This window comes from Phyllobates terribilis, unplaced genomic scaffold, assembly GCF_046119375.1.
Source record: "Phyllobates terribilis strain yellow unplaced genomic scaffold, ASM4611937v1 Scaffold_4__5_contigs__length_816908805, whole genome shotgun sequence".
Classification (NCBI taxonomy): domain Eukaryota; kingdom Metazoa; phylum Chordata; class Amphibia; order Anura; family Dendrobatidae; genus Phyllobates; species Phyllobates terribilis.
In genome coordinates this window covers 617,732,715-617,747,253 of record NW_027362764.1, presented here as the reverse complement: position 1 = coordinate 617,747,253, position 14,539 = coordinate 617,732,715, and positions in this window count along the sequence as shown.

The following is a 14,539-nucleotide window of genomic DNA, read 5'->3' as shown; positions in this document are numbered from 1 at the left end:
AAGTCCACCTAACCACATGGACAAGTGCTTGTGGGCAGGGATGGTACATCTTGCTGACGGCACACTGGGTTAATATAGTGGAAGCTGGGACCCAGTCGGCCCTTGGAACAGAACACATCCTCCCGACACCGAGGATTGCGGGTCCTGGGTCAATCAGGGTTGCCCACACATTTTACAGCTCCTGCACCTCCTCCTCTTCAGCCTCCATCTCCGAAATGACCATATCAGTCGCAAGCTGGAAGCACTGCAGCACTGCCTTGACCAAGCAGCAACAGGCTGTGCTGAAGCTAATATGCTATGGTGACAAACCGCACAACCTGAAGAGTTTTGGACAGCTCTGAAAGAGCAGGCAGATCTGTGGCTGACACCTCTGACCCTACAGCCAGAAATGGTCGTGTGTGACAATGGCCTGAACCTGGTGGCGGCTCTGAGGCGAGGCGAGCTCACACATGTACCATTCCTGGCCCATGTGCTTAACCTCGAGGTTCAGCGGTTTCTCAAAACCTACCCGGACCTGCCAGATATGCTAGTCAAAGTACGCCGCCTGTGTGCACATTTTTGAAAGTCAGCTACATCTTCCGCCGCCCTTGCCGTGCTGCAGCAGCATTTGCAGCTTCCAGCTCACCGACTGATCTGCGATGTCCCCACAGGTTGGAACTCTACATTGCAGATGTTGGGAAGTATGTGTGAGCAGAAGAGGGCAGTTGTTGACTACCAGCATCAACAAGGCCGTCGGTATTCAGTTCAAACTCCACACATAAGACCTCAGGAGTGGACATGGATGTCAGACATATGTATCACCAAGATGGTGAGCGGCGATGACGCCATAATTAGCGTCACTATCCCGCTCCTCTGTCTTCTGAAACGCTCTCTGCTCCCAATTAAAGAGGATGCATTGCAGGCGGAGCATGATGAGATGGAGCAAGGAATCATACAGGATGATTCCACACAACCCAGCCTCATCTCATCCCAACGTGGATTGGGTGACAATGAGGAAGAAGAGGAGGAAGAACAGGAGCTAGTTTTCTGCGCTATAGACAGTACTACCTGCACAACTGTCATACCGTCTGTTCAGCGTGGATGTTATGTTCTGCTACCAAAGCTAAGGAAAGAGAGGAGATCTGTCCCTACTATAAGACTCAGCTGAATCCCTACGATGTAACAGGGAACCTGATCCTGCGATCAAACCTGCTAAAGTCCTAATCTAGTCTGTACGAAGACCTATAGATGTGGGGAGGGAATCCCTACAAGTACTAAGGACTGGGAGGAATATGGGACACCTCCTAACAGAAATAGTAGCAGACAGACGAACAAACAAAATAGATAGAACATAGAGGTCCGTAGACCAAGCAAACTAACAGAGTTAGATACAGAGCACAGGCTAGCTAGAAAGTAGATATACAATGAAGTCCAGCAAAGCCAGAAGGGCGGAGCAGGATTAAATAGGCCAACAAAGTCATGTGACCAGCAAAGGAAAAAAAACCTAACAGCAAGGTTCTAACAGTACCCCCCCTTCTAAGAGGATCCTCCGGATCCCCTAGGACCAGGCTTATCAGGAAATCTCCTGTGAAACGCTCTGATAAGTCTGGACGCGGAAACATCATCTGACCTCACCCAAGAGTTATCCTCGGGTCCGAAACCTTTCCAGGCCACAAGATACTGCAAACTACCTCTATACCGTCTAGAGTCAAGGATGCGAGAAATTTCATATTCCCCGTCCTCCACCACCGGAGGAACAGAGGTAGAGGCGTCACCATCCGACACAACAGCTTTTTTTAACAGAGAGACATGAAAGACCGGATTAATTCTCCAGGAGGTAGGAACCTCCAACCTAACAGCAGATTGGTTGACAACCTGAAGCACCTTAAAGGGCCCTACAAACTTGGGACCCAATTTCTTAGAAGGAATCCTCAACCGCAGATTCCTAGAGGACAACCAAACCATGTCACCAACAGCGAACAAAACCTCCTGTCGTTTCCTATCAAAGTAGTCTTTAGATTTTCTGTTGGCCTCCTGAAGATTACCACGCACATCCGTCCAAACTCTTTCCAAATCACCGGAAAAATTCTCCTCCTCAGGCACGGCAGATCCCAACTTGGAGAACGACCCAAACGACGGATGTCTCCCAGAACAACAAAAAAAAGGCGAACAACCAGCAGAAGAAGATGTATGATTGTTCAGAGCAAATTCGGCAAGTGGCAGAAACTCAGACCACCCCTCTTGATTGTCTGCCACAAAACAACGCAAGAACTGCTCAACATCCTGGTTTTTCCTTTCTGTCTGGCCATTAGATTCAGGATGATATCCGGACGAAAACGACAAATGAATTCCCAACCTGTCACAAAAGGCACGCCAAAAACGAGCCACGAACTGAGGACCCCTATCAGAAACAATGTCAGTAGGAACGCCATGAAGTCTGACAATTTCCTTGACAAAGGCCTTAGCGAGAGTTTTAGCGCAGGGCAGTTTGACGAAGGGAACCAAGTGACACATCTTGCTAAAACGGTCCACGATCACCCAGATGACAGTAAAACCCTCAGAGGGGGGAAGGTCAGTTATAAAGTCCATAGCCAAATGTGTCCAAGGAGCACTGGGGACCTCCAAAGGACAAAGCAACCCCGCAGCAGGAGTATGTGAGGACTTAGATCTAGCACATATAGTACATTGGCGCACCCACTTAATGACTTCCTTCTGCCATCCAGGCCACCAAAAACTGCGACCCACCAGTCTCTTGGTCTCAGAGATTCCGGGATGACCTGCCAACCGAGATTCGTGACACTCAACAAACAAATCTCTCCTAAAGGTCTCAGGCACAAACAACCTTCCATGAGGAGTGTTAGATGGGGCATTCTCCTGAGCTTTAAGAATCTCATCTTCCAAAACGGAGTCTAAAGCAGCTATCACAACACCTTCTTGTAAAATGTTTTCCTCTTTCTCAGCACCGACTATGGGAGAAAAACTGCGAGACAAGGCATCCGCCTTAACATTCTTAGTACCAGGGATGTAAGTAACGGAGAAATTAAACCGCGAGAAAAACAGTGCCCACCTAGCCTGACGGGCATTCAGGCGCTTGGCAGCATCAAGATATATCAGATTTTTATGATCCGTAAGAACCTGAACGGGAAATTCCGCACCTTCCAAGAAGTGGCGCCAGTGTTCAAATGCGAGTTTAATAGCCAATAATTCCCGATTACCAATATCGTAATTCAGTTCAGTCTCCGAAAATTTTTTTGAAAAAAAGGCACAGGGATGTAATCCATCCCCGTTATCCTGAGACAATACTGCGCCAACCCCCACAGAGGAAGCATCAACCTCAACCAAAAACGGCCTAGTAACATCAGGCTGCATAAGGATGGGAGCAGAGGTGAACCTCTCCTTGAGATACACAAAAGCTTCAATGGCCTCAGAAGACCACTGAACCGCATCAGCACCTTTCCTGGTGAGATCAGTCAGAGGTTTGACAATACTAGAAAAATTTTTTATGAACTTTCTATAGTAATTGGCGAAACCCAAAAACCTCTGTATCGATTTCAAACCAATAGGCCTAGGCCATTCCTGCACAGCCTGAACCTTAACCGGATCCATCTCAAAACCTTTGCTGGAGATAATGTAGCCCAAAAAACTAATTCTCTGTACAGCGAACTCACATTTCTCCAGCTTAGCAAAAAGCGAATTGTCCATTAATAACTGTAATACCTCACGCACGCTCCGCCAATGAGACTCCAGATCTGGCGAATAAATCAAAATGTCATCCAAATACACAACCACATTTTTACCGATCAAAGGTCTAAGGATGTCATTAATCAGATTCTGAAAAAATGCAGGAGCATTAGTAAGACCAAAAGGCATAACCAGATTCTCAAAATGACCCACAGGAGTGTTAAAAGCAGTCTTCCATTCATCACCCTCCTTCATGCGCAACAGATTGTATGCCCCCTTAAGGTCAATTTTAGAGAACCACTTGGCCCCCAATAACTGGTTAAACAGATCAGGAATCAATGGCAGTGGGTAAGGATTGCGTACCGTAATTTTGTTAATCTCACGAAAATCCAGACAAGGACGTAAACCGCCGTCCTTTTTTTTTACAAAAAAAAATCCAACCGCCACAGGAGACTTAGAGGGCCTAATGTGACCGGCGGCCAAACTTGTCTGTATGTATTCCTCCAAAGCCTTCCTCTCAGGAATAGTAAGGTTAAATAAACGACTTTTAGGAAGAGTCGCTCCAGGGACAAATTCAATAGAACAATCATAGTCTCTATGGGGAGGCAAAACCTGCGATTCCTTCTCAGAAAAAACTCTCCAAAAATCCTGAATAGGAACAGGCAATTCTCCCCTATCCAAAGCTGCAATACGCCCGTTACAACACTTGTCATAACATTTATGGCTCCAGGATTTAATTTCACTGGTAGACCAATCCAGTACAGGATTGTGAAATTTTAACCAGGGCAAACCCAATATTACTGGAGAAGGCAAGTTATTCAACACTACCAAATCCAATTTCTCATGGTGAACACCATTAATAGTGAGAGGAAATTCACTGACCTTGAGAGTAATATTCTTCAAAGGGGAGCCATCCACAGAAACCACAGCAATGGGGGATGATAAAGGTTCAGGTTTTAAATTGAGTTTTTCCACGAATCCCCCATCAATTACATTCAGTGTAGACCCGCAATCAACAAACACCCGAAATTCCATTAATTTTTCCTGAGCAATCGTGGAAGCAGCTAAAAATATACCCTTGGAATTTAAACAGGCAATACGGGCGTGACTGACCATTTTTTTTTCTTTCTTCATACGAAGCTCACAGCCTTTAATCAAATGACCAGATTTTCCGCAATAGAAACACAAGCCTTCCGAAAAACGACGGTCTTTTTCTTGAGAGCGAGGTGCCACCGATCCAATCTCCATCGGTTCACCACTGTTAGTACACACATTATCATAACCAGAAACTGACATAGCAGAGGATTTGCTCTCATTAACCCTAGCACGCAGTCTTCTATCCACCCGTATAGCTAATTGCATAGCCTGTTGCAAATCCTCAGGTGTAGGATAAGCAATTAGCAGGTCTTTAACCCTTTCATTGAGCCCAGCAAGAAATAGACTTTTCAGAGCAGAATCGTTCCACCCTGTTTGAGTGGACCAACGACGAAAATGAGTACAATATTTTTCGACATTACCTGATCCTTGTTTTAAACGTCTCAACTCAGTCTCAGCTGATGCCACACGGTCAGGATCATCATATAATAGTCCTAAAGCAGAAAAAAAACTATCCACTGATCTGAAGCATGTATCACTAGGTTGCAAAGAAAAGGCCCACTCCTGAGGCTCTTTGCGCAAAAGTGACATTATGAACCCTACGCGCTGGGATTCATCCCCAGAGGACTTGGGTCTCAAACGAAAATACAATAAGCAAGCATTTTTAAATGAAAAAAATTCTCGATGTTCACCAAAAAATAAATCCGGCAAACATACCTTAGGCTCCAAGAAATATGCTCCAGGACAGTTACTCACGTGCTGACGGAGCTCGGCCACTTCCAGAGAAAGTCCCTGCAGGTGTTTAGCCAAATCCTGAACCGACACCATGATGGAACAAAAAAAAAAAAAAAAAAAATCTTTCCTTAGAGAATTTGCAGGCTGGACTTACTGTTATGTTCTGCTACCAAAGCTAAGGAAAGAGAGGAGATCTGTCCCTACTATAAGACTCAGCTGAATCCCTACGATGTAACAGGGAACCTGATCCTGCGATCAGACCTGCTAAAGTCCTAATCTAGTCTGTACGAAGACCTATAGATGTGGGGAGGGAATCCCTACAAGTACTAAGGACTGGGAGGAATATGGGACACCTCCTAACAGAAATAGTAGCAGACAGACGAACAAACAAAATAGATAGAACATAGAGGTCCGTAGACCAAGCAAACTAACAGAGTTAGATACAGAGCACAGGCTAGCTAGAAAGTAGATATACAATGAAGTCCAGCAAAGCCAGAAGGGCGGAGCAGGATTAAATAGGCCAACAAAGTCATGTGACCAGCAAAGGAAAAAAAACCTAACAGCAAGGTTCTAACAGTGGATGGCCTAGGGACAGGGAGGAAGAGGGGGAAGAGGAGAGCATCTGAAAACGCTGGGGGCAGAGGTCACAGTTCGTTGGACAACCAAGGAGTACAGGCAAGAGAGACACAAATGCAATCCAGAAGAGGCAGAGGAACACTGTCAAAGTTCTGGGACAGTTTTCTCAGACCCTCTCATTGCACAGGCCCTGAGGGGCGGGGTACCACCACCATATCTACCATATCACCATATCTACGTCTCTTGCAAGGGACATTGGAGTTCCTCCAAATTTTTGGCAGCCGTTGCATTCACTGCATAGGCAAACAGTATTGGAGACCCACTTCCTAATAATGGGAAAATTGTTTTCAGGAGGCCCTCCGACCTCTACGTCTCTTGCAAGGGGCATTGGAGTGCCTCCACATTTTTGGCAACCGTTGCATTCACTGCATAGGCAAACAGTATGGGATACCCACTTCCTAATAATGGGAAAATTGTTTTCAGGAGGCCCTCCGACCTCTACGTCTCTTGCAAGGGGCATTGGAGTGCCTCCACATTTTTGGCAACCGTTGCATTCACTGCATAGGCAAACAGTATGGGATACCCACTTCCTAATAATGGGAAAATTGTTTTCAGGAGGCCCTCCGACCTCTACGTCTCTTGCAAGGGGCATTGGAGTGCCTTCACATTTTTGGCAGCCGTCACATTCACTCCATATGCAAACAGTATGGGAGACCCACTCCTTTTTAATGGGAACATGTTGTACTCGTTACTGTAACCCAGCTCCATGTGTCTTTAAATTGTTAGTAGGGTTTTTCCTAAATTTTGGCAGCCATTGGACTCACTGCATGCCCTATAACTGGAAAGCAGACCCTCTCCTTTCTAATGGAAACATGTCATTACTGTGGCCCAGCTCTATGTGTGTTTAAATTGCTAGTGGGGTTTTTCCCAAATTTTGGCAGCCCTTGCAGTCACCGCATGGGCATTACCACTATAGGAGACCCACTCTTTAATAATGAGAACAAGAAAGCATAGCAGACTGCTGGCCCTATAAGAATAGTAAGGCTGTAAAAATAGTTTTTGTAACTTTCACAATCCCTCCTTCATTAATGAAACAGGATGTGTCTGATGATCTATTACACACCACATGGCCAGATAAGGTTGTAAAATGTTAAAATGACATTTCCTGGTGAATGCATTTGTCATAGTTGAAATGCAAAAGTGCAAAAATGCATCAAAATCGCTACATGTGAACATAGCCCAAGGTGTGAAGGAGCATTTTTGTTTTTGGTTATTTCTTTTGCCTTATATACAAGTCATTACCCTAGAAAGGATGTTCCTTAACATATTTCCCAGGAAAATCCATTTTGGTTTAGTTTTTGTATGTTTTATTGTGAGTCCGTAAAAGTGGCGTAATACCTCTGACAACATTGTTGACAGCAGTGACCTGGGAGTCAGATGCGTCCAGGGGTCTTCCCCATTCTGTTCCCATGTCATTTGAGCACTGTTCCCATTGATTTGGGCAATTTTTAGGCCCTCTGCAGACCACCGGGGGGGATCTGACGGAAAAATGCTCGAGTTTCCCACAGACTTACATTGGGCTCGTTACTCGGACCGAGCACTCGAGGATTCCAATTTGCTCGACCCAAGCAACGAGTACCTGAGCATTTTAGTGCTCGCTCATCAGTATACAGCAGTAAAGACAGGGAAATTTTTCTGAGTCGAGGGGAAGATGGGTGGTGCGAAATACAGGGATACAAGAAAAAAAAGAAAAACAATTGTTCACAGTTGTAGGCATGTTCTTTACATGAATTGCTGCAAACTCTCAAAAAAACAGTGAAATTCCAGGTTGTGAGGTAGCAAAATACGAAAAATGCCAAGGGACGTGAATACTTTCAGAAACCACTGTATGTTAGTCACCAGATACAGTGACTACCATCATGGTTTATAACATAGCATCAGCCATTGCATCTAGTGAGTTAGTAATTATTATGTAACTTCTCTTCTATACAATGTTGTAGCTCACCCTGGTGGAGAGATTTAAAAATTGCATTGGCTTTTTAGAAATAGAATTATGTTGAGATCTTTATTTTTATGTAACGGAATGGATCTTATTTTAAATAATGATAAGGGCATCTCAAAGCCCTTATTCTTATTGTGAACGACACTACAAGTAAGGTGCATTTTCAGACCATGCCATATGGATTTTAACCTTTTTTCTATTACTTATGGAAAATCAATAAAGAAGTAACATTTTTAATGTGATTTGTGGATGTGCCATTTTCCTTCAATCTTCAAAAAAATTTTTACAAGTTGGAAAAGAAAAATGTGTGAAAATACAGACATGGTAAGCTCATATATGACTTTTTATTGCATATCTTTATATATTTGAAGGCTGAAGGCACAATGAAGGCAGAGAGTCCTGAATCAAAAATACCCCACATCGAGCCCTTGAATAAGAAAAAATATCTCATACTGTAATACTGAATAAAAATATGCCCTGCAGTGTGCCCATGAATAAAATTTGCCCCTTCGTTTGGGCTCCTGCTAAATGAAGCAAGTGGAACAATGATGTCTTCAAGACGCAGAAAAGGAACCTAGCAGCAATGCAGGGAGCTTTAAGATTAGAGGGACCAAATGAGGAGAACTGGGTAGACAGGGTGTCTGGGTGGAGGGTCCAAGAATTCCTACATGGTTGGAAGAATTGCCAGCATCACAAATAGACAGGACTTTTTCAGGTTCTTAAAACATTCACAATTGCATGTTACAACACTTGTTTAACCCTTTCACCCCGAAGCCTGTTTTCACCTTCCTGACCAGGCCATTTTTTTTTAATTCTGACCACTGTCACTTTATGAGGTAATAACTCGAATGTTTCAATGGATCCCCGTGATTCTGAGATTGTTTTTTTCGTGACATATTATACTTCATGATAGTGGTAAAATTTCTTTGATATGACTTGCGTTTATTTGTGAAAAAATTTAAAATTTGGCAAAAATTGTGAAAATTTTGCAATTTTCAAACTTTTAATTTTTATGCCCTTAAATCAGAGAGTTATGTCACATATAATAGTTAATAAATAACATTTCCCACATGTCTTCTTTACATGAGCATAATTTTGGAAACATATTTTTTTTTAGGAAGTTATAAGGGTTAAAAGTTGACCAGCGATTTCTCATTTTACAACAAAATTTGCAAAACAATTTTTTTAGGGACCACATCACATTTGAAGTGATGATCCAGGATGCAGATACAGTTGAAAGTGTGATGCCAGGCAGGGGAAGCCCTGTGCTAGTGCTAGCACCAGGGCCCCCTGATTCACGGGCCCCATAGTGGCCACGTGGTCTGCCACTATTAGCGGTATGCCACTGGTGCATATCCTATCTTTTTTCTTTTTGCCCAATCTGAGCTCATTGTGAAAATGTTTGAAAGTGGTGTACAACTTCTTAAAAACAATTGTCAAGTTTATATACCCCAATTTCATGTTCCCTATTAGGTATTACTCGTCTGTCCCAGCTTTAGCACTCTTTTGCTTCCTCCCCCTATTACACCCTCAGTGCTAATTCAGGCTGGATTACTACGATAATCTGGCCTGCACCTCCGATGTTATCATCCGAGTCCTTTCAAGGCCAGCTCAGGTGGCTAACTGCTGCCTGAGTATTTAGGCTACCATGTGCTTTCCAGGAGTTAAGCCACACTTCCCACTTGGCTCTGCTCCAACAAGATGCCTGATAGCCTGCTCAATCCTGCTATTCGTGCGTGCTATCTGCACTCTTGCAACAAGGCGACTGATTGCCTACTCAACTCTGCTGTTCCTGTGTACTATCTGTACATTTGGTATTTCTGCATCTAATATTTCCAGCCCCCCTGATCCACCTGCCATCCTGCATATTCAGTTGCTCAACCTAACTTAGGGCTTAGCAAATCGAGCTTAGCAGAGGATCCCATAACAGAATACTCAGACAATGGATTTAAAAAAATACAGCAGCATCAACACCTTTGGTGTGCCCACTCACCCACTGACTTTTACTCCAGTTTAGATAAGGGACTAACTTTGTGGGATATTATGCCAGGCAATGCAGAACCTGCCATCTGAATTGTCATGGAACAATTATGTAATGCTAACAATTTTCTAGTCCAGTGTATTTAGACTGATAAAGGATGTTGTAAGGGAATTTGGTAGATATTTGTCATCTGCCCTTGATAATCTGATTCATCTTGCCATCTGAGTAGACTTACCTTTTTAAAAGAAGTTAAGTGAGAAAGCTAAAAATTCTCTCATCTCAAATATTAGAGCATCTTCAATATCTCCTCTCAGAGACGCCACCCAGGGAACCATGCAAATTGGCAGGAAGAAATTAGCATCAGCCAAAAAATTGCATCCCCAAAAGGACTTTGTCTTTATTCTGGTGAAAAATTTCATTGCCGTATGTTCCAAACTCAAGGTCAAACAGGGAAAGTTCAGACCACAAACAAAAGTGTAGGGATTGCCTTGGGGTTAATATTATGCTCAGTCAAAGACAAGCTTGAAGTGCTTTTGACTCTTTTGCTTAGTTCCACTGAGTACATAGGACTTCACTGATTCCAGAGCTTCAATGAATTATATTGATCTCTCATGAGTCAGAAGGCTGAAAATTCCTTTTGTTTCAGTGTGTCCATCAATGAAACTTATCTTTGTGAATGGTTCTGCAATTCCTGGTGGTCGTATCCAGGTTTGGACTGATGAGGTGACTCTTCAAGTTGGAGCACTATAATTATTATTATTTTATTTTTTCCACTTTCTGATACATAGATGCTATTGGGACTTGGGACCAGAATACCCAGTAAGGGTCTCCTTGTTTTCCTTAATTGCTTCAATGCTCTATCTCAACCACCGACTCTGAAACTCTACTTTGCTTCCATCTCGGCTAAAGTACCTATTACTTCGCAGATGTCTTTTCAAAACAATAGGTCAAGTACTACTACCTCATCGGCTATTTGACTTTGCCTTACCTTTCTTTTCCTGGAACTGAACAGATGGGGTGAGTTTATCCCTAATTGCTCCCTGACACTGAAGCAATATTAGCTTACATTAAAGCAAATTTGAAACGAAGATTCATCCACAAGTTCATCTCTCTGACCAGTGCATGATTTTTCTTCTTAGAAAGAGTAAAGAAGAAAGATGGGTCACTTACACCAAGCATTGCCCATCAGTGTTTAGATTAAATCGCTCCAAAAGATCACTAACCATTACCCCTCATCTCTGAACTTTTTCATTAGATTAAAGATGCTTCCATTTTCACAAAATTAGACATGCGTGGAGCCTTTGACCCAGACCTGCACAACATAAGACCCGTGGGCCACATGTGGCCCGCCGCCAAGGGATGTTGTGCAGCCCGTGTAGCTGTCCAGGAGATGCCACTCCCTTCCTATATTCAAATGAACACTGTGGCGATGGGACTGGGGCAGAGGAGCACACATCAGGGCCCTCCCTGACGCGCAGCAGCGTGATGGGGCCTTACAGACAGAGGAGACGTAGGTTTGACAGAGGTTCTGATCTTCTACACATGTAGCAATCCATAACATGCTTCATGGCTATATTAAAATGTAAAAATCCTCAAAACTTAATTTGAAATTTGAGATTATGGGGAGGATTTGACAAGTTTCTGCTCCAAGAACTAATTTTAACTTAGTGTGTGCTCACACTTTTTTTTTTTAGCAGAAACTCTCCAAATCCTCCACAAATACTCAAAACTTAGTTCTAGTGATGTACTAACAGTGGTTCTAGTGGTTTATTCATGTAATTACCCCTTTAAATTTTTTTGCGGCCCTTGGGATTGGTTCATTATGGCAATGTGGCCCTTGGACAAAAAAAAATCAACATTAGATCAGGCAACGAAAGGAAGACCACATTCAACACCTGTGATGGTCACTATAAATATTTCATCATGCCTTTTGAATTATGTAACCCACCTGCTGCTTTTATTCATTTTATTATTGAAATATTTTGTGAAGTCTTATATTAGTAGGTCTTAGTCTATTTGGGTTATATACTAATTTTCTTCAAAGACTTGGATTCACACCATGTCTGCTCCATTTTGAAGAGACTGTGACAAAATCATCTTTATGCCAAGCTGGAAAAAAAATCTCTTTTGATCTTCATGAATTGCCTTTTCTCAGATAAATAATTTCATTTGGCGGTCTGAGTTTAGACCCAAGGAAAACTTCTTTTATTCTGGATTAGTCAAAAATCATGGCCTTAAACTGCTGGCCTAAAAAAAACTAAAAAGAGTTCATTAAAAATGATTCTCAAGTGGTAGCTCCTCTATTGGCCCCTTTTCTCGAATGGAGCTAATTCTCAGAGCTGCCTGGATTCAACCATTCAATTTCAAGCGAATTAAAGGCAACCTATCATTTTGTACTTGCATTCCGATCTGTTGACAGCATGGTATTGAGAAGGAGAAGCTGAGCAGAATTTTCTAATGGCTTATTGGGAAAGATTTAGTATACCTTGTTTTTTTTCATTGAAATCCCTGATGTTTGTATGAATATGAGTCCAGTGAGTGGTCCAACTTAGTGATTAACAGACTCCTCTGAATGCACAGTCATACGGGAAAGATAATCAATAACTGAGTAGGACCTCCCACTGGACTCATATGCATACAAACACCAGGTATTTTAATGAATAAAAAGCAAGTTTACCTGAAACTTTTCCCACCAAAATGTAAATCAATCTGATCAGTTCCTCTTGCTTTATAACATCCTGTCTGCAGATCAGATACCATTTTCAACATGACAGGTTCACTTTAATTCTTGCTTTTCAACTGCTCTGTTTCTACATCACCCTGATGTTTTTTTCACAAAATTCTTCTGAATCTAGAAATTATCCCTGCAGTTTATTCTCCAAGAAATGTTCTCAAGCAGAATTACTCTATTGGCAATTCAGATCTTCTACCTCCAAATTTAGCTCTGGAGGAATGGCGACATCTACTTGAAGGAGCTAATTTCCTGATAACCATCTACAGTGCTGGCAAAAAGTATTGGCACCCCTGCAATTCTGTCAGATAATACTCAGTTTCTTCCTGAAAATGATTGCAATCACAAATTCTTTGGTATTATTATCTTCATTTAATTTGCTTGCAAGGAAAAAACACAAAAGAGAATGAAGCAAAAATCAAATCATTGATCATTTCACACAAAACTCCAAAAAAGGGCCGGACAAAAGTATTGGCACCCTCAGCCTAATACTTGGTTGCACAACCTTTAGCCAAAATAACTGCGAACAACCGCTTCTGGTAACCATCAATGAGTTTCTTACAATGCTCTGCTGGAATTATAGACCATTCTTCTTTGGCAAACTGCTCCAGGTCCCTGATATTTGAAGGGTGCCTTCTCCAAACTGCCATTTTGAGATCTCTCCACAGGTGTTCTATGGGATTTAGGTCTGGACTCATTGCTGGCCACCTTAGAAGTCTCCAGTGCTTTCTCTCAAACCATTTTATAGTGCTTTTGGAAGTGTGCTTTGGGTCATTGTCCTGCTGGAAGACCCATGACCTCTGAGGGAGACCCAGCTTTCTCACACTGGGCCCTACATTATGCTGCAAAATTTGTTGGTAGTCTTCAGACTTCATAATGCCATGCACACAGTCAAGCAGTCCAGTGCCAGAGGCAGCAAAGCAACCCCAAAACATCAGGGAACCTCCGCCATGTTTGACTGTAGAGACCATGTTCTTTTCTTTGAATGCCTCTTTTTTTTCCTGTACACTCTATGTTGATGCTTTTTCCCAAAAAGCTCTACTTTTGTCTCATCTGACCAGAGAACATTCTTCCAAAAAATTTTTTAGGCTTTCTCAGGTAAGTTTTGGCAAACTCCAGCCTGGCTTTTTTATGTCTCGGGGTAAGAAGTGGGGTCTTCCTGGGTATCCTACCATACAGTCCCTTTTCATTCAGACGTCGACGGATAGTACGGGTTGACACTGTTGTACCCTCGGACTGCAGGGCAGCTTGAACTTGTTTGGATGTTAGTCGAGGTTCTTTATCCATCATCCGCACAATCTTGCGTTGAAATCTCTTGTCAATTTTTCTTTTCCGTCCACATCTAGGGAGGTTAGCCACAGTGCCATGGGCTTTAAACTTCTTGATGACACTGCGCACGGAAGACACAGGAACATTCAGGTCTTTGGAGATGGACTTGTAACCTTGAGATTGCTCATGCTTCCTCACAATTTGGTTTCTCAAGTCCTCAGACAGTTCTTTGGTCTTCTTTCTTTTCTCCATGCTCAATGTGGTACACACAAGGACACAGGACAGAGGTTGAGTCAACTTTAATCCATGTTAACTGGCTGAAAGTGTGATTTAGTTATTGCCAACACCTGTTAGGTGCCACAGGTAAGTTACAGGTGCTGTTAATTACACAAATTAGAGAAGCATCACATGATTTTTCAAAGGGTGCCAATACTTTTGTCCACCCCCTTTTTTAGGTTTGGTGTGGAATTATTTCCAATTTGGCTTTAGG